We start from the raw sequence: 19,700 nt of genomic DNA on the forward strand, positions 1-19,700 counted from the left end.
CTGATCACCACGACACACTGATGTAAGTGCTCCTGACCACCACGACACACTGATGTAAGTGTTCCTGATCACCACGACACACGGATGTAAGTGTTCCTGATCACCAGGACACACTGATATTAGTGTTTCTGACCACCACGACACACTGATGTAAGTGTTCCTGACCACCACGACACATTGATGTAAGTGGTCCTGACCACCACGACACACTGATGTAAGTGTTCCTGATCACCACGACACACTGATGTGAGTGTTCCTGACCACCACGACACACTGATGTAAGTGTTCCTGACCACCACGACACACTGATGTAAGTGTACCTGACCACCACGACACACTGATGCAAGTGTTCAGTAGCTGACCACCACTACACACTGATGTAAGTGTTCCTGACCACCACGACACACTGAAGTAAGTGTTCCTGACCATCACGACACACTGATGTAAGTGTTCCTGACCACCACGACACACTGATGTAAGTGGTCCTGACCACCACGACACACTGATGTAAGTGTTCCTGACCACCACAACACTCTGATGTAAGTGTTCCTGATCACCACGACACACTGATGTAAGTGTTCCTGATCACCACGACACACTGATGTAAGTGCTCCTGACCACCACGACACACTGATGTAAGTGTTCCTGATCACCACGACACACGGATGTAAGTGTTCCTGATCACCAGGACACACTGATATTAGTGTTTCTGACCACCACGACACACTGATGTAAGTGTTCCTGACCACCACGACACATTGATGTAAGTGGTCCTGACCACCACGACACACTGATGTAAGTGTTCCTGATCACCACGACACACTGATGTGAGTGTTCCTGACCACCACGACACACTGATGTAAGTGTTCCTGAACACCGCGACACACTGATGTAAGTGTTCCTGATCACCACGACACACTGATGTAAGTGTTCCTGATCACCACGACACACTGATGTAAGTGTTCCTGACCACCACGACACACTGATGTAAGTGTTCCTGACCACCACGACACACTGATGTAAGTGGTCCTGATCACCACGATCCTACGTACACACTGATGTAAGTGTTCCTGACCACCACGACACACTGATGTAAGTGTTCCTGACCATCACGACACACTGATGTAAGTGTTCAGTTCCTGATCACCACGACACACTGATGTAAGTGGTCCTGACCACCACGACACACTGATGTAAGTGTTCCTGATCACCACGACACACTGATGTAAGTGTTCTTGACCACCACGACACACTGATGTAAGTGTTCCTGATCACCACGACACACTGATGTAAGTGTTCCTGATCACCACGACACACTGATGTAAGTGTTCCTGATCACCAGGACACACTGATGTAAGTGTTCCTGACCATCACGACACACTGATGTAAGTGTTCCTGACCACCACGAAACACTGATGTAAGTGTTCCCGATCACCACGACACACTGATGTAAGTGTTCCTGACCACCACGACACACTGATGTAAGTGTTCCTGACCACCACGACACACTGATGTAAGTGTTCCTGACCACCACGACACACTGATGTAAGTGGTCCTGATCACCACGACACACTGATGTAAGTGTTCCTGATCACCACGACACACTGATGTAAGTGTTCCTGACCATCACGACACACTGATGTAAGTGTTCAGTTCCTGATCACCACGACACACTGATGTAAGTGTTCCTGATCACCACGACACACTGATGTAAGTGTTCCTGATCACCACGACACACTGATGTAAGTGTTCTTGACCACCACGACACACTGATGTAAGTGTTCCTGACCACCACGACACACTGATGTAAGTGTTCCTGATCACCACGACACACTGATGTAAGTGTTCCTGATCACCACGACACACTGAGACACACTGATGTAAGTGTTCCTGATCACCACGACATATTGATGTAAGTGTTCCTGACCACCACGACACACTGATGTAAGTGGTCCTGATCACCACGACACACTGATGTTAGTGTTTCTGACCACCACGACACACTGATGTAAGTGGTCCTGACCACCACGACACACTGATGTAAGTGGTCCTGACCACCACGACACACTGATGTAAGTGTTCCTGATCACCACGACACACTGATGTAAGTGTTCCTGACCACCACGACCCACGGATGTAAGTGTTCCTGATCACCACGACACACTGATATTAGTGTTTCTGATCACCACGACACACTGATGTAAGTGGTCCTGATCACCACGACACACTGATGTTCCTGTGACACCACCTGACCACCACGACACCACGACACACTGATGTAAGTGTTCCTGACCACCACGACACACTGATGTAAGTGTTCCTGACCACCACGACACACTGATGTAAGTGTTCCTGACCACCACGACACACTGATGTAAGTGTTCCTGACCACCACGACACACTGATGTAAGTGTTCCTGACCACCACGACGCACTGATGTAAGTGTTCCTGACCACCACGACACACTGATGATGACCACCAAGACACACTGATGTGTAGCTGACCACCACGACACACTGATGTAAGTGTTCCTGACCACCACGACACCACGACACTGATGTAAGTGTTCTGATCACCACGACCATGTAAGTGTTCGACACACTGATGTAAGTGTTCCTGATCACCACGACACACTGATGTAAGTGTTCCTGATCACCACGACACACTGATGTAAGTGTTCCTGATCACTCACGACACTGATGTAAGTGTTCTGATGTAAGTGTTCCCTGATCACCACGACACACTGATGTAAGTGTTCCTGATCACCACGACACACTGATGTAAGTGTTCCTGACCACCACGACACACTGATGTAAGTGTTCCTGACCACCACGACACACTGATGTTCCTGAGTGTGTTCCTGACCACCACGACACACTGATGTAAGTGTTCCTGACCACCACGACATACTGATGTAAGTGGTCCTGACCACCACGACACACTGATGTAAGTGTTCCTGACCACCACGACACACGGATGTAAGTGTTCCTGATCACCACGACTGACACTGATGACCACCACGACAGTGTGATGTTCCTGACCACCACGACACACTGATGTAAGTGTGTAAGTCCTGACCACCACGACACACTGATGTTCTGACCACCACGACAGTGTGTTTCCTGACCACCACGACACACTGATGTAAGTGTTCCTGACCACCACGACACACTGATGTAAGTGTTCCTGATCACCACGACACACTGATGTAAGTGTTCCTGACCACCACGACACACTGATGTAAGTGTTCCTGACCACCACGACACACTGATGTAAGTGTTCCTGACCACCACGACACACTGATGTAAGTGGTCCTGATCACCACGACACACTGATGTAAGTGTTCCTGACCACCACGACACACTGATGTAAGTGTTCCTGACCATCACGACACACTGATGTAAGTGTTCAGTTCCTGATCACCACGACACATGTAAGTGTTCCTGATGTGATGTAAGTGTTCCTGATCACCACGACACACTGATGTAAGTGTTCCTGATCACCACGACACACTGATGTAAGTGTTCCTGACCACCACGACACACTGATGTAAGTGTTCCTGACCACCACGACACACTGATGTAAGTGTTCCTGATCACCACGACACACTGATGTAAGTGTTCCTGATCACCACGACACACTTCCTGACCACCACGACACACTGATGTAAGTGGTCCTGATCACCAGGACACACTGTAAGTGTCCTGACCACCACGACACACTGATGTAAGTGGTCCTGATCACCACGACACACTGATGTTAGTGTTTCTGACCACCACGACACACTGATGTAAGTGTTCCCACCCACCACCACTACACACTGATGTGTTCCTGTGGTCCTGACTGATGTAACCACGACACACTGATGTAAGTGTTCCTGATCACCACGACACACTGATGTAAGTGTTCCTGACCACCACGACCCACTGATGTAAGTGTTCCTGATCACCACGACACACTGATGTAAGTGTTCCTGACCACCACGACACACTGATGTAAGTGTTCCTGACCAAGTCACGACACCACGACACTGATGTAAGTGTTCCTGACCACCACGACACACTGATGTAAGTGTTCCTGACCACCACGACACACTGATGTAAGTGTTCCTGACCACCACGACACACTGATGTAAGTGTTCCTGATCACCACGACACACTGATGTAAGTGTTCACTGATCACACGACACACTGATGTAAGTTCCTGACACACGACACACTGACCATCACGACACACTGATGTTCCACCACGACACACTGATGTAAGTGTTCCTGACCACCACGACACACTGATGTAAGTGTTCCTGACCACCACGACACACTGATGTAAGTGTTCCTGATCACCACGACACACTGATGTAAGTGTTCCTGACCACCACGACACACTGATGTAAGTGTTCCTGACCACCACGACACTGATGTAAGAAGTGTTCCTGACCACCACGACCCACGGATGTAAGTGTTCCTGACCACCACGACACACTGATGTTCCTGATCACCACGACACACTGATGTAAGTGGTCCTGATCACCACCACGACACACTGATGTAAGTGTTCCTGATCACCACGACACACTGATGTAAGACACACTGTGTCTTCCTGACCACCACGACACACTGATGTAAGTGTTCCTGACCACCACGACACACTGATGTAAGTGTTCACCACGACACACTGATGTAAGTGTTCCTGACCACCACGACACACTGATGTAAGTGTTCCTGACCACACACTGATGTAAGTGTTCACGCACACTGATGTAAGTGTTCCTGATCACCACGACACACTGATGTAAGTGTTCCTGATCACCACGACACACTGATGTGTTCCTGACCACCACGACACACTGATGTAAGTGTTCCACCACGACACACTGATGTAAGTGTTCCTGATCACACGACACACTGATGTAAGTGTTCCTGACCACCACGACACACTGATGTAAGTGGTCCTGACCACCACGACACACTGATGTAAGTGTTCCTGACCACCACGACACACTGATGTAAGTGTTCCTGATCACCACGACACACTGATGTAAGTGTTCCTGACCACCACGACACACTGATGTAAGTGTTCCTGACCACCACGACACACTGATGTAAGTGTTCCTGATCACCACGACACACTGATGTAAGTGACCAGACACACTGATGTAAGTCCTGACCACCACGACACACTGATGACCTGATCACCACGACACACTGATGTAAGTGTTCCTGACCACCACGACACACTGATGTAAGTGTTCCTGACCACCACGACACACTCCCTGACCACCACGACACACTGATGTAAGTGTTCCTGACCACCACGACACACTGATGTAAGTGTTCCTGACCACCACGACACACTGATGTAAGTGTTCCTGATCACCACGACACACTGATGTAAGTGTTCCTGATCACCACGACACACTGATGTAAGTGTTCCTGACCACCACGACACACTGATGTAAGTGGTCCTGACCACCACGACACACTGATGTAAGTGGTCCTGATCACCACGACACACTGTAAGTGTTCCTGATGTATGTAAGTGGTCCTGATCACCACGACCCACGGATGTAAGTGTTCCTGACCATCACGACACACTGATGTAAGTGTTCAGTTCCTAATCACCACGACACACTGATGTAAGTGTTCCTGATCACCACGACACACTGATGTAAGTGTTCCTGATCACCACGACACACTGATGTGAGTGTTCCTGACCACCACGACACACTGATGTAAGTGTTCCTGAACACCGCGACACACTGATGTAAGTGTTCCTGATCACCACGACACACTGATGTAAGTGTTCCTGATCACCACGACACACTGATGTAAGTGTTCCTGACCACCACGACCCACGGATGTAAGTGTTCTTGACCACCACGACACACTGATGTAAGTGGTCCTGATCACCACGACACACTGATGTAAGTGTTCCTGACCACCACGACACACTGATGTAAGTGTTCCTGACCACGACACACTGATGTAAGTGTTTCTGATCACCACGACACACTGATGTAAGTGTTCCTGACCACCACGACACACTGATGTAAGTGTTCCTGACCACCACAACACACTGATGTAAATGGTCCTGATCACCACGACACACTGATGTAAAGTGTTCCTGATCATCACGACACACTGATGTAAGTGTTCAGTTCCTGATCACCACGACACACTGATGTAAGTGTTCCTGATCACCACGACACACTGATGTAAGTGTTCCTGATCACCACGACACACTGATGTAAGTGTTCCTGACCACCACGACACACTGATGTAAGTGGTCCTGATCACCACGACACGCTGATGTAAGTGTTACTGACCACCACGACACACTGATGTAAGTGTTCCTGACCACCACGTCACACTGAGGTAAGTGTTCCTGACCACCACTACACACTGATGTAAGTGTTCCTGACCAGCCCGACATAATTATGTTATTTTAAACAACGTGATGCCAAATATGCTTGGATCACGTTCCTGAATACATTCTGACATGGCATTCAAAATCGGTAAAGATATCAGTATATATGGAATCACAGAAATTCTTACTTAACAGATTTGTTTCTAATAAGCTATAACAATACACAAAACACTGATCTGGTACATAGATAGCATGCACGTCCCAATCCAACATAAGCCCACAGACTAAACTAAGGACATGCGATTGTTGTTGAATACCATACGTGTGTGTAATATTGAGGCATGTACCCTGACATATGAATTGATCTAACAACAACAATGGTAAACTGAGGGACAGTCTAGGCCAGTATCCATCTGCTTTGACCACAAGACTGACATGTGAAGTGGGGAAGCAAAAGATGATGCTACTGTCCCACATGTAAACAAATGTGTAAACAAATGTATATACATTAAATGTAATAGGAATAACAGGACAAAGCGTGTTGGTAGAAGTTATTATGCTGCACTTCCGCTATGTGTGGCCCAGGTTGGGGGGAAATGGTTGAGCCAGGCGCTCCACTGCTGGTTTGCAGTCAAGAGGTTGAGAACGCACAGCATGGTCATAAACAAACATACTCATCTCATATATTTGTGAAAGCAGTAAAAGCACTGTTGCCCATGATTAGGTGGTATAATGATTGATTCTAGCAACTTTATAATGAGGTGGTGGTTGACATTGCCCACCTGCCGGCGTTATATCGGGGAACTATTGGGTGTTTATCAACTTGCGTATAACGCACTGTCCTGAACTCGCTACTTGATTGCGTAACACCTGATAGTAAGACAGTCTCACTCCCGACGGGGCTGCAGGATAGGTTGTGGGAAGTGCGTGATGTCCTCTGTCTCCTCATCAACTCAGTGATTAGTTCTCTCTCATCATTAGCTGATCTAGTAGATGCAACTTCATACACAGAACGAAATAACAACTATTGCAAACGAAATATTTTTAGTTGAAACATTATCTTCAACCAGCGACCATATAATGTCTCTGCTTCAACTGACCATGCCCAGATAGGTGTTTGGGGGAATGCTTTCACCGACACAGTCACATCGTTTTGCCAGCAAGATATAGGTCGTGTGGGATGGTCTAAGTAACATTATCTCATCGTTAATTATTTACCACGATTCGAAGAAAATCTTTGCGAACGTTATTTGATATGTTCAAATCGCTGAATTAGTAATGTTTGAACTCTCTGTGTAGAATGTCTGACATTAACCTTCAAAACTTGATTTTTGGACATTGAGTTGAGCTAAATGCAAAAACCGCGAATTGAAGCAATTATAGGAGAGATATCGGAATAGATTTCACCGAGTGAACCTGTCGCCCTGAACTCCGCCGTGTACAAAGTAGTCAATATTCAATCACCAGCGGCTGTGGGTGGATGACAAATGGGGAGGGGTGTCAGCACGTACAAGGTGGCCAGGGGGTCATGACACTGGCCTGGGACGTATTCTTTACGTAGAGGGAAGATCGGGGTTCTATAGAGCAGGGCTGTCGAGGGACGTAATCGTAACGTAGGGGAAGGGGGCAGACACGGCATTTGGAGGGACGTGTTTGTGTCGTGGAACCGGTTAGGGGTACCGTCCAAATGGATTAAGCCACTATACCTTGGTTGAAAGAGGATAGTTAGCCTAATCCAAAATATATTCGGGTTGACAAAGGTGTTGAGAAATTTACATTTTACAATACATAACTTGTACAAGGTCGGTCAGTGTCTCGAAAGGCACATGTATCAAAACATTTATATCTTACAATATAGTGTTAATACGCGTTCGGTAGAGTCGAGATGTGTTAATGAAAATCCCTCAACGCAAATGACTCCATTTCAAGCTTCATTAAGTGTCATTATATATTGTCAATGTTAATATGTCCTACCTTGTTTTGCCCATGCGGGGTTTTCAAACACGAACCTTGCCTGTGTACATTTTTCCAAAGGAGTTGTATTGCCATAAATTATACTGCCCCAACCCAGCACGGCAGCTAGTTCTGTCAAACCTTATCGTTTATACGACCGCCCTTTATCATAAAGCAGGCCGTGTAGATTGTACAGTCAACACATACCTGCTTATCGAAAACCTTGGTAACTTGTACATGTCTGTCTATGTTGCCGACCTCGCGTCCTGCTGAGTGGATAGGGCGCGTCATATATATTCTGTGATACTCGCGGTTTGCTAAAGTATTCAATAAACAAGTTAATAGATACACAATACATTAAGTTGATTAGAAGTGGAAATCGCCTCGTGTAATCAATAAACATGTTTACAGATGCTAGAAACAGTTTATCACTGTTGCTGTGTGGGGGATGTGCATAGATATGGGATTGACACTGGTGATGCTGTGAGATGATGCAATATTGCTGGCTGCAGCTGTATGGCGGGAAGAGGGGTGAGACAGGGGGGGCAGGGGGTTGCAGCTCCTTCACATTACCCCGCTAGGTGACCTCCTTTCCGACAAATGGGTCGCGCCTGTCAGCAGATATCGGGACAAGTAACCCGAGCTCCAGTCGGGCCGTAGTGTTTGTTTCTCCTAATGCCTATAGGACAATTCATGTTTTCACATTTCAGATGCAAGCGGGAGAACATGTGTCATTTACAACAGACACTTTGCAGTAACGACTGAGCTAGGCTGTCAACACTGGGACACCTTTCGGGACTTTGGGACTTTGCCTGATAAATCACATTCTCATGACAGTTCGGAGACAAATATTATGAAAATATATAGAATTTTCCAGAGTGAGGTACACCACTGTGTACTGAAACGAACTATTTAATCGACTGAGATTTTTATACACAAGTTTAGAATTTTACCTTTCCACTAATCATTTCTAGGACTAGATCTACCCCAGTTCTACCCTACAAAGGTCGGGGTTTCCATCCAAGCCACTACCTCATTATTCAGTGTTATATTTTGGGTTCAATAGTTTTAACATTCTTATTTCTTTTTCAGAGAACTGCTATATTATAATTGTTGTGTTTAGTACATATATGAAGCCTTACATGAATGTTCTTCAAGATATCTGTAGTGTGTCGCTCCAGGGCAGAGAAACATCGTGCATGTCTCTGCTTCACTAGCTTCAGTTAGTTTTCCTACATCGCCATAAACGTGACTAATCTTGAGTTGCTAGTAGCGAACACGAACACGACACAAGGCGATGTTACTAAGTGACTGGAGAAATGGCCTATTTGCCTACAATACAATGTTCAAGGAGGGGTCGTTTTCTGTATTGGCTCTATTAATCTGACAGTGATCTGAGGCTGTACAAATATACATGTAATAACTAGTTGTCCAAGATGTCCAATCTTGGTACACTGATACATAAAACAGTTACTAATTTGATAGGTGCCATGCATCTGCAAGGAACTGTGTATGAGGAGCATTTCAGTCGGTCGCGGATAACAGTAATGCAACATAAAGCAGAGCCCTAATGTTGAGTATTAGCCAGCGTTCTATAACAACGTGTCATAGCTTGCACATCACAATGTCCGTAAAGTCAAGGAATCGACAGGCAACAGTCTGGACTATCATATTACAATAAATAATTAACAAAAACGTTCGATCGCAAGGATGTAATTAGACTCAGGCCTGTATAAAATGATTTCAACCCATGTTTGAAACTGAACGGAATGAACTAGTTTGGTGCTACCGAGTCCCGTGTGTGAGCTGGGTTAGGTCATCTTATCCACGCATGTTTTTGTAGATACATTATACGTTATCATAAGCTATATTCTTGTGAAACACTGTAAACCATTACTGGCCGTGAGTCCGGCAGCTCAGGGAGAGTGGGGTGTGACAGCTGATTTCTTACCTTTAACTCCTGTCGTTGCGTAGTGTAGTAGTAGTTTTAAGTGTTATATTCACGCCTCCACGTGTCACTGTCACGGCTGATCGACACGGGTCACATATACGTGTCACGAACTGTTAGTGACGAGCAGGAACCAGTCCCTCTACCATCCAAGCTTGTACATCAACACATCCTTATTGCGCTACGCTTCAGGGAGCAGTTCAACTATCCTCCGCGACTGGCGTCTTCGTTCAGTGTTACACAAAGTTAGTTCCCGAGGCGGTGTGAACAAACTTTACTCTCGCAAATAGCCAGCGCAATATCTGTGTCCAGTTATCAGCAACAAGTGTGATTTCCTACACCACGTTACTGTTCCCTGACTAAACTCTGTATGACAAATGGTCTCCTCTCCAAGCACACTTATACCTGTGTGTATCGATCCCGAGCGCCCTGACTCCATACAGCAACACTGCAACACTGACTGGCCTGTGTACCGTTGGCCAAACCAATGGCACAGCGAGGGAAACAGAGTGCAGTCACCATGGGATGCCAATAGTTAGTAAGATTTTGGGAGAGATGCAACGTTCCAGTTGTTTAACTTATCCCAGTTTGTAAATGATGCGGTGTGGGGGATGTACAACATGTAGCTGGATGGCGCCTGGGCTACAGTTTCCCCATCCACTGGAATACCAGTGCTAAATCACTGACAGATACAACACAACGTTTCAACTCCTATACTCCAATGAGAAGTATACTACGATCAACGAAATAAATACACAAATAACTTCAACAAACAACGGCATGGTCGCTTCCCATTCCACTGTCGGGCAACTGGAAGCCTAATTACAACATGTAAAGGCATGCGATATTTTACCCTTGTTGCGTTAAGTTGGTAATTGCTGTCGTCAATTAAGGCTGCAGCAGAAGCCTGACAGCTGACCACAGATGGTTTGGGGTGTCCCCTGCCTGGAGTTAATGACTACACTTTCTAATTCAGTACTTAGTATACGTGCACAGCCTTGCAATCACTTCAAACAATCAGAGCTGGAACCTCCTCCAGCACCCCTTCCCGTGCCACTACTCTCTTGTTCTATATTCTATATTACAGCGTCTCTACCAGGCCAGGATGAAGCAACATAACTGCCGCCTGTGCAGGTAACTGATGAACAGTCCCGACTATAAGTCATACGTCATTTGGGATCAGGAATTATTTTAAACAGTAACTGAGACCGAAAAACAAGAAAAAACACTGATAACACCAAAACTGTTAACCAACGTAGAGGACAAGCGTGACACAGCATGATATTAAATAGTTAACAAACATAGAGGACAAGCGTGACACAGCATGATATTACATAGTTAACAAACATAGAGGACAAGCGTGACACATCATGATATTACATAGTTATCCAACGGAGAGGACAAGCGTGACACAACATGATATTACATAGTTAGCCAACGGAGAGGACAAGCGTGACACAACATGACATTACATAGTTAACAAACATAGAGTACAAGCGTGACACAACATGATATTACATAGTTAACAAACATAGAGGTCAAGCGTGACACAGCATGATATAACATAGTTAACCAACATAGAGGTCAAGCGTGACATAGCATGATATTACATAGTTAACAAACATAGAGGTCAAGCGTGACACAACATGATATTACATAGTTAACAAACATAGAGGTCAAGCGGGACACAACACGATATTACATAGTTAACAAACATAGAGGTCAAGCGTGACACAACATGATATTACATAGTTAACAAACATAGAGGTCAAGCGTGACACAGCATGATATTACATAGTTAACAAACATAGAGGTCAAGCGTGACACAACATGATATTACATAGTTAACAAACATAGAGGTCAAGCGTGACACAACATGATATTACATAGTTAACAAACATAGAGGTCAAGCGTGACACAACATGATATTACATCGTTAATCAACATAGAGGTCAAGCGTGACACAACATGATATTACATAGTTAACAAACATAGAGGTCAAGCGTGACACAACATGATATTACATAGTTAACAAACATAGAGGTCAAGCGTGACACAACATGATATTACATAGTTAACCGACATAGAGGTCAAGCGTGACACAACACGATATTACATAGTTAACCGACATAGAGGTCAAGCGTGACACAACATGATATTACATAATTAACCGACATAGAGGACAAGCGTGACACAGCATGGTGTTAAATAGTTTACCAGCGTAGAGAACAAGCGTGACACAACATGATATTACATAGTAAACCAACGGAGAGGACAAACGTGACACAACATGAAAGTACATAATTAATCGACATAGAGGACAAGCGTGACACAGCATAGTTTTCCAAAGGAGAGGACAAGCGTGACAAAACATGACATCACATAGTTAACCAACGGAGAGGAAGACTAGCGTGACACAGCATGCTATTACATAGTTGACCAACGTAGAGGACAAGCGTGACACAACATGTTATTAATATTACACAGTTTACCAACGGAGAGGACAAGCGTGATGCTGCATGACAATAGTTTACGAATTTAGATGTCATTAGTGACACAGACTGCAGAATGACAGTACAGAGGTAACCAATGTTGACGACAAGAGTGACACAGACTGCAGAATGACAGTACAGAGGTAAGCAATGTTGACGACAAGAGTGACACAGACTGCAGAATGACAGTACAGAGGTAAGCAATGTGGACGACAAGAGTGACACAGACTGCAGAATGACAGTACAGAGGTAACCAATGTGGACGACAAGAGTGACACAGACTGCAGAATGACAGTACAGAGGTAAGCAATGTGGACGACAAGAGTGACACAGACTGCAGAATGACAATACAGAGGTAACCAATGTGGACGACAAGAGTGACACAGACTGCAGAAGAGGTAACCAATGTGGACGACAACAGTACAGAGGTAAGCAATGTGGACGACAAGAGTGACACAGACTGCAGAATGACAGTACAGAGGTAACCAATGTGGACGACAAGAGTGACACAGTCATATGTACAGGGGAAATACATTACCAATCAGTACAGAGTACGAGTAGCAGGAGCTAGGACACACATCTTTCTGTCACTTCAAAGACGAAAGTTATAATTTAATTGATTTCAGCATTCACTATTTTCTAAAATGCAAATTCATATATGCTTCGACGTTTTCTGATAATAATACACACACATTACTAATTCATAGAAGATGAAATCCACTGTTTTTTTAATCGGCGTGAGTAACTTCAATATTTTACATTGTATATGCATTTAGAAGGCAACCTTTGTTGTCTCTCTCACATATCACCAGGTATGCCCTGCCAAAGTATACACGTGTACAAAAGTATTGCAACACCCCATATTTTCAAAGTATCAATATAATATCATGAAATATAGGAAAAAAGCCTATCCAAACATCAAGTTCACTTACTATCAGGTTAAAATGACCCCCAAGGGTCAATTAAATGGCCAATCTAAATGCAAAAAGAACGAAAAACTAGTTTATTCCGAGCAGCAAACATGACTAAAAATGACTCATTTTGTAGTGCTAGCACCTATGGTCGTATGGCATTAACAAGTGAAGTCTTTTTCAAGATTGCGGCCTACAATACCAATGTAGGGTGTAACCTCCACCAACTGCAATAACATCCTGCACCCTCCTATTCCTCGGCTGTTATCAGACGTTGAATTTGACGTTCAGGTATTGCGTTTCATTCTTGATGGAGTTCTTGCTCCAATATATGAAGATTTGTACTGGAGGATCTATCTGGCATATTCTGCCACCCATAACGTCCTAAACACGCTGTATGGGTTTGAAAACCGGACTCCTGGCGGGTCAGGAGTTGCTACAGGCTCCTGACGTATGAAATCATCAACCGCACGTGCACGATATGGCCTGGCATTGTTGTCCATGAAGACCGGTCATGTGTTCAGAGGATGTTCATCGAAATGTGGTTCAACAAAACCCCGTCAAGGATGTACTGTTGTCCAATAAAATTTTGTCAGATCGTCACAAGATCACGTTTATAGCCATGTGAGGGCATTCCCACACAGCCAATGACCCCCTGCCAAACACCCCTCCAAGGTTATAGCGTGTAAGTGAAATCTTTTTTTTCCCTTATTAATTCTCGAATATCTCATGTGGAATTTAAATCGTTGCTGTACATACACTTTGGAGAGGACGATTTAAGCTGTGATGATTTGTATCAAACATATTTTGTATTGAATAATGTCATTTTGTAACAGAAAGGAAATTCAAATACCGAGGCTATAAAAATACATTTCCTACATTAATGCGTAGATTATCGCCAGATATGAAACTTACCTTTGGCATATGATCCATGAGCCAGAGAGGTTGACAAAGCCCCGGAGTGGACTGCGACGATGCAACTGTCTTCCCTTCATGTAGCTTCTGGACGACCAACAGAATTAATAGTGCTAATCAAAATAGACAGCTATTCAAATATCATATACTGTTGTTTTTTTAAGGGAACGTTTGACGAATATTATCACGGTAACTCGCAGACCGACAATCTCCCTGTCGGCTCTAAGTGAGGGAACAACTTGTCTCCAGCGACGTATAACTGAAGCTTTAGGAGAGTGCTGGATATATTCCAGAACGATATAGCAGAAAATCAGATTGTTGTTTGAGAGGAGTAAATGTATGACAGTCAGCGAGCTGTGGCGGTGGCACAACACACACACACGCACGCACGCACGCACGCACGCACGCACGCACGCACATAACCATAGGTTCAAAACAAAAGACAGATTTAGCATGATATTTAAATATAAGTTTAACGTGGTATAATTCTGAACACACAATAAAGATGCATACGTACAAAGAAGGTAAACAGAGTCCCTTTGTTTGGATGGTGCAGATAGTGCAGCTGCCATCGACTATCCTATAGCATCTCTTGTTGTCTCTTTACAATTTCATTGTACTGTTCTACAAGACAAACAGCTAGTCTCTTGGTCTTAATAACGTATTCTAGAAAGGAGTCCCCGATTCTTGCAACGCACTGGCTAGCAATGCAGATGCTTGTGGCGTATGTTGACATTGTCGAGTGCATCCCTCGGTTGCTCTATCGGGTTCAGATTCGGCGATCTGGAAGGTCATGGCAGGACATTGACGTGTAAATTATGTGTGTGACTTAGCGTTGTCATGTTGAAACAACTCCCTCTGTCGTTTGATACTTGGAAGAAGGTGACGTTGAAAAATTTGGTCGATGTACCGATTTGCTGTCAGGTTCCCTTGAACCTCTACCAAGTCAAACCTCCGTGTGTTGGACCTGTCACACTCCCGCCGTCAAATCTGTCGACCTAACGATAGCAATTCGGTGCCAAACGTTTATTTCGATGTCGTTAGATACGCTGTCTTCCATCTCGGAGTTGGCGAAGAAATCGGAATTCTTCACTGAACCATACTTGCTACCAGTTTCTCAGTCCATGACTATGGGATGTTACATTTTCTCGATGCAAACGTCTCAATACCGAGACAATTACTGGTCTATTTGAGCTCAATTTCCAGCTCTTGCTATTCCCGACACCCACCTAAAGCCAGACATATCCTACAGTCTCGGTGGACAGTGACGCATATAAAGTACCAGGATGAAGCCAGGTTGTGTGGAGGTGGTGACTCTTGGTCTACCACTTCTCGGAAGACCCTGGGTTCAACTGATTCAGGTGTTCCGAGCCTATATATAAACGAGATTTGGTGCTGTGAAATGACCTTCAGCTACAGTCTGGGACGGCTCACCAATTTCAAGACGTCCTATGTCGGTGTTCAGTCTCGGCATTGTACTACTTCCAATAAGTTGACAAACGTAGGACGTTTGTCCTTGCATCGTCATTGTCACTATCGGCACGTGGTTGTCACAAGATGCACGTGATTGTGAAACACAGCAATTCAATTAAACATATTGCAGTTTCAATAAGAAACAAATCAACAGTTTAATTTACCTCCTATGTGTTTCTTTGTTTTGTGAAGAGAAATACATGTATGTGTCTCATCATAAGGATCGGTTTTTCTCAATGAAGCATCGAATTTTGAATTCCTTCTTGCCCAAATGTTGTCAACCATTTTTGACATGAGTATATATGTGCTGGGGCAATGTCACCATTGCAGTTTCTACGATTTAAAACTAATCTATCTGAACTAAATCCTTTGCATATCAGTTTAATACAATTAACCTATTGCCATTGTTCTCCAATATTGCTCGCTATGTCCACTAAATCTACCGATGTTTTTATCACCGAAGCTGGTGAGGTACAGGTTTCTACCCATGTCTTTATCACCCAACGAGGTGAGGTGCGGGTTTCTACCTATGTTTTTATCACCCAACGAGGTGAAGTGCGGGTTTCTACCTATGTCTTTATCACCCAACGAGGTGAGGTGCGGGTTTCTACCTATGTTTTTATCACCCAACGAGGTGAAGTGCGGGTTTCTACCTATGTCTTTATCACCCAACGAGGTGAAGTGCGGGTTTCTACCTATGTCTTTATCACCAAACGAGGTGAAGTGCGGGTTTCTATCCATGTCTTTATCACCAAACGAGGTGAAGTGCGGGTTTCTACCTATGTCTTTATCACCCAACGAGGTGAAGTGCGGGTTTCTACCTATGTCTTATCACCCAACGAGGTGAAGTACGGGTTTCTATCCATGTCTTTATCACCCAACGAGGTGAAGTGCGGGTTTCTACCCATGTCTTTATCACCCAACGAGGTGAAGTACAGGTTTCTACCTATGTCTTTATCACCCAACGAGGTGAAGTACGGGTTTCTACCGATGTCTTTATCACCCAACGAGGTGAAGTACAGGTTTCTACCCATGTCTTTATCACCCAACGAGGTGAGGTACGGGTTTCTACCTATGTCTTTATCGCCCAAGGCGGTGAGGTACGAGTTTCTACCCATGTCTTTATCACCCAACGAGGTGAAGTACGGGTTTCTAATTATGTCTTTATCACCCAAGGCGGTGAGGAACGGGTTTCTACCGATGTCTTTGTCACCCGAGACGGTGCATTACAGGTTTCTGGCGATGCCTTTATCACTGGAGATGAAGTACAGATTTCTAGGCATTCCTGTATAATGAAAGTTGTGCAGATTTACAAGTACAAATTTGATTAAATTCTGCTGGCAGACACAAAGGTGCGATGCACTTCTCCCGGCAGACCAAAGAACACGATATAATTTGTCTGGCAAATACAAACAAGCCTCCTGTCAGATCCCGGAGTGCGGCACAGAATACATAGACACCATATACCTGTCGATAATACAGTTTACAAAGGATGTGATGGACGACATATCCTTGTGATGCACCATGAAGTGTGGTGCAACGCTTCTAGCATAGTGTAGTACAGTAATGCAGTATATTCAGGCCTATGCATACGTGCGTAGAATCGTTAATGCTATTATGTAGAACAGTGGATCACCTCTTTCACACATGAACAACAGACATACCACACACCCCATGTCTGGATTCTATGTCTCCGCTACTGATACAAGCGGACTGTCAATCACCAACTTGACGTACAAGCGACGTGGGGTCCTGTGTCCAACGTGGAGGGTAACCACCACATCATGACCAAGGTACTAGTGAATTGAAGATTTCTGGTTGGAAAAAGATAACACTTCCTGGAATCTGCAATAAATAGAAATGTCATTTTCTTTAAACATTTGTGTTAAGCAAGGAGTCGCATTCCAGAGGATAGTTGTTTCTTGCCGTTCGTACTCCTTTCATTTTGGAGAAAGAATGTCCGCCAGCGCCGTACCCACCACTAGAGTGGTGGTAATACCAGCATGTAATCGACGATGTAACACAGCCTGTGCGTTCCCTCATGAGTAGAACCGGACTGAAATGTCACTCTAGGGGCGTAATTAGACATGCTGATTTCACAGGAGATTCAATTTCTCCTACCACAATTACATACGTCACATAAATACCCATCGAGTGCGGGCAGTTAGCCGTGAAATACACATCCATTCCCTGTAGCTCTGTTTATCATGTAGATTCGTGCCTCACTGGAGTCCTCCCTTTGAACATAGTACATTCACTGGTGTAGCAGTTCTCAGGCGCTAATCTACGCCCTATAACCGTTTTTCCATCTGTCAAAAGCGTAGTGCAAATCGAAACCTTTTTATATGTCACGTTGTGCATAAAATGACATCATATACCTGCAGAAGACAACAGAACTGTACATTCAGGCACTAGTGGGATATACAAACTGAAATTTCGATTTTGCTGACAGGGCAAATACACACTCAATACAAGACATATAACTTTGTAACAAATAAGTGGACACCAAGGACTTCTATGCTATAATGACATAATAATTATAGGTATGTTGGCGGTATCCATTGTATCACATCTGTTGAGAAATCCTCAGGCAATGCAATCACAAGAGTCAGTCTCGTGTCCTCAAGTACACCATGTAGGTTCAGCGAGTATGTTGTCATCATGTACACGATGTAGGTTCAGTGAGGTTCTTGTCATCAAGTACAGCAGGTAGGTTTTGTGAGTGTCTTATCATCAAGTACATCAGGTAGGTTTTGTGAGTGTCTTGTCATCAAGTACATCAGGTAGGTTCGGCGAGTGTCTTGTCATCAAGTACAGAAGGTAGGTTTCGTGAGCGTCTTGTCATCAAGTACATCAGGTAGGTTTTCTGAGTGTCTTATCATCAAGTACATCAGGTAGGTTTTGTGAGTGTCTTGTCATCAACTACATCAGGTAGGTTCGGCGAGGGACTTGTCATCAAGTACAGCAGGTTGGTTGAGCGAGGGTCTTGTCATCAATACAGCAGGTTGGTTCAGCGAGGGTCTTGTCATCAAGTACAGCAGGCTGGTTCAGCGACGGTCTTTTCATCAAGTACACCATGTAGGTTCAGGGAGCGTCTTGTCATCAAGTACAGCAGGTAAGTTCAGCGAGGGTCTTGTCATCAAGTAGAGCAGGTGGGTTCAGCGACGGTCTTGTCATCAAGTACAGCAGGTTGGTTCAGCGAGCGTCTTGTCATCAAGTACAGCAGGTAGGTTCAGCGAGTGTTTTGTCATCAAGTGCAGCATTTTGGTTAAGCGAGGGTCTTGTCATCAAGAACAGCAGGTAGGTTCAGCGAGGGTCTTGTCATCAAGTACACCATGTAGGCTTAGCGAGGGTCTTGTCATCAAGTACAGCAGGTTGGTTCAGCGAGGGTCTTGTCATCAAGTACAGCAGGTAGGTTCAGCGAGGGTCTTGTCATCAAGTACAGCAGTTGGGTTCAGCGAGTGTCTTGTCATCAAGTACAGCAGGTAGGTTCAGCGAGGGTCTTATCATCAAGTACAACAGGTTGGTTCAGCGAGCGTCTTGTTATCAAGTACAGCAGGTTGGTTCAGCGAGGGTCTTGTCATCAATGCAGCAGGTTGGTTCAACGAGGGTGTTGTCATCAAGAACAGCAGGTAGGTTCAG

General features: G+C 44.7%; 1 protein-coding gene across 5 annotated transcripts in view; it reads right to left on the bottom strand.

Moving 5' to 3' along the window:
- LOC124276743 (FMRFamide receptor-like) overlaps positions 1-10,736 on the bottom strand; it is an 87,106-nt gene extending 76,370 nt beyond the window's left edge. The window contains exon 1 of one of the 5 annotated variants that reach the window (XM_046712395.1): positions 10,271-10,736. The gene's annotated coding sequence lies outside the window, so the exon portion shown is untranslated. Of the gene's footprint in view, positions 1-8,340; positions 8,477-8,526; positions 8,634-10,270 lie in introns of those variants that run through there. The other 4 variants (XM_046712392.1, XM_046712397.1, XM_046712394.1 and 1 more) reach the window with 4 other exon arrangements.
- Positions 10,737-19,700: the final 8,964 nt, after the last annotated feature.

Source organism: Haliotis rubra, unplaced genomic scaffold (genome assembly GCF_003918875.1).
Source record: "Haliotis rubra isolate DU_JTF1 unplaced genomic scaffold, ASM391887v1 Scf212, whole genome shotgun sequence".
In the NCBI taxonomy this organism is placed as follows: domain Eukaryota; kingdom Metazoa; phylum Mollusca; class Gastropoda; order Lepetellida; family Haliotidae; genus Haliotis; species Haliotis rubra.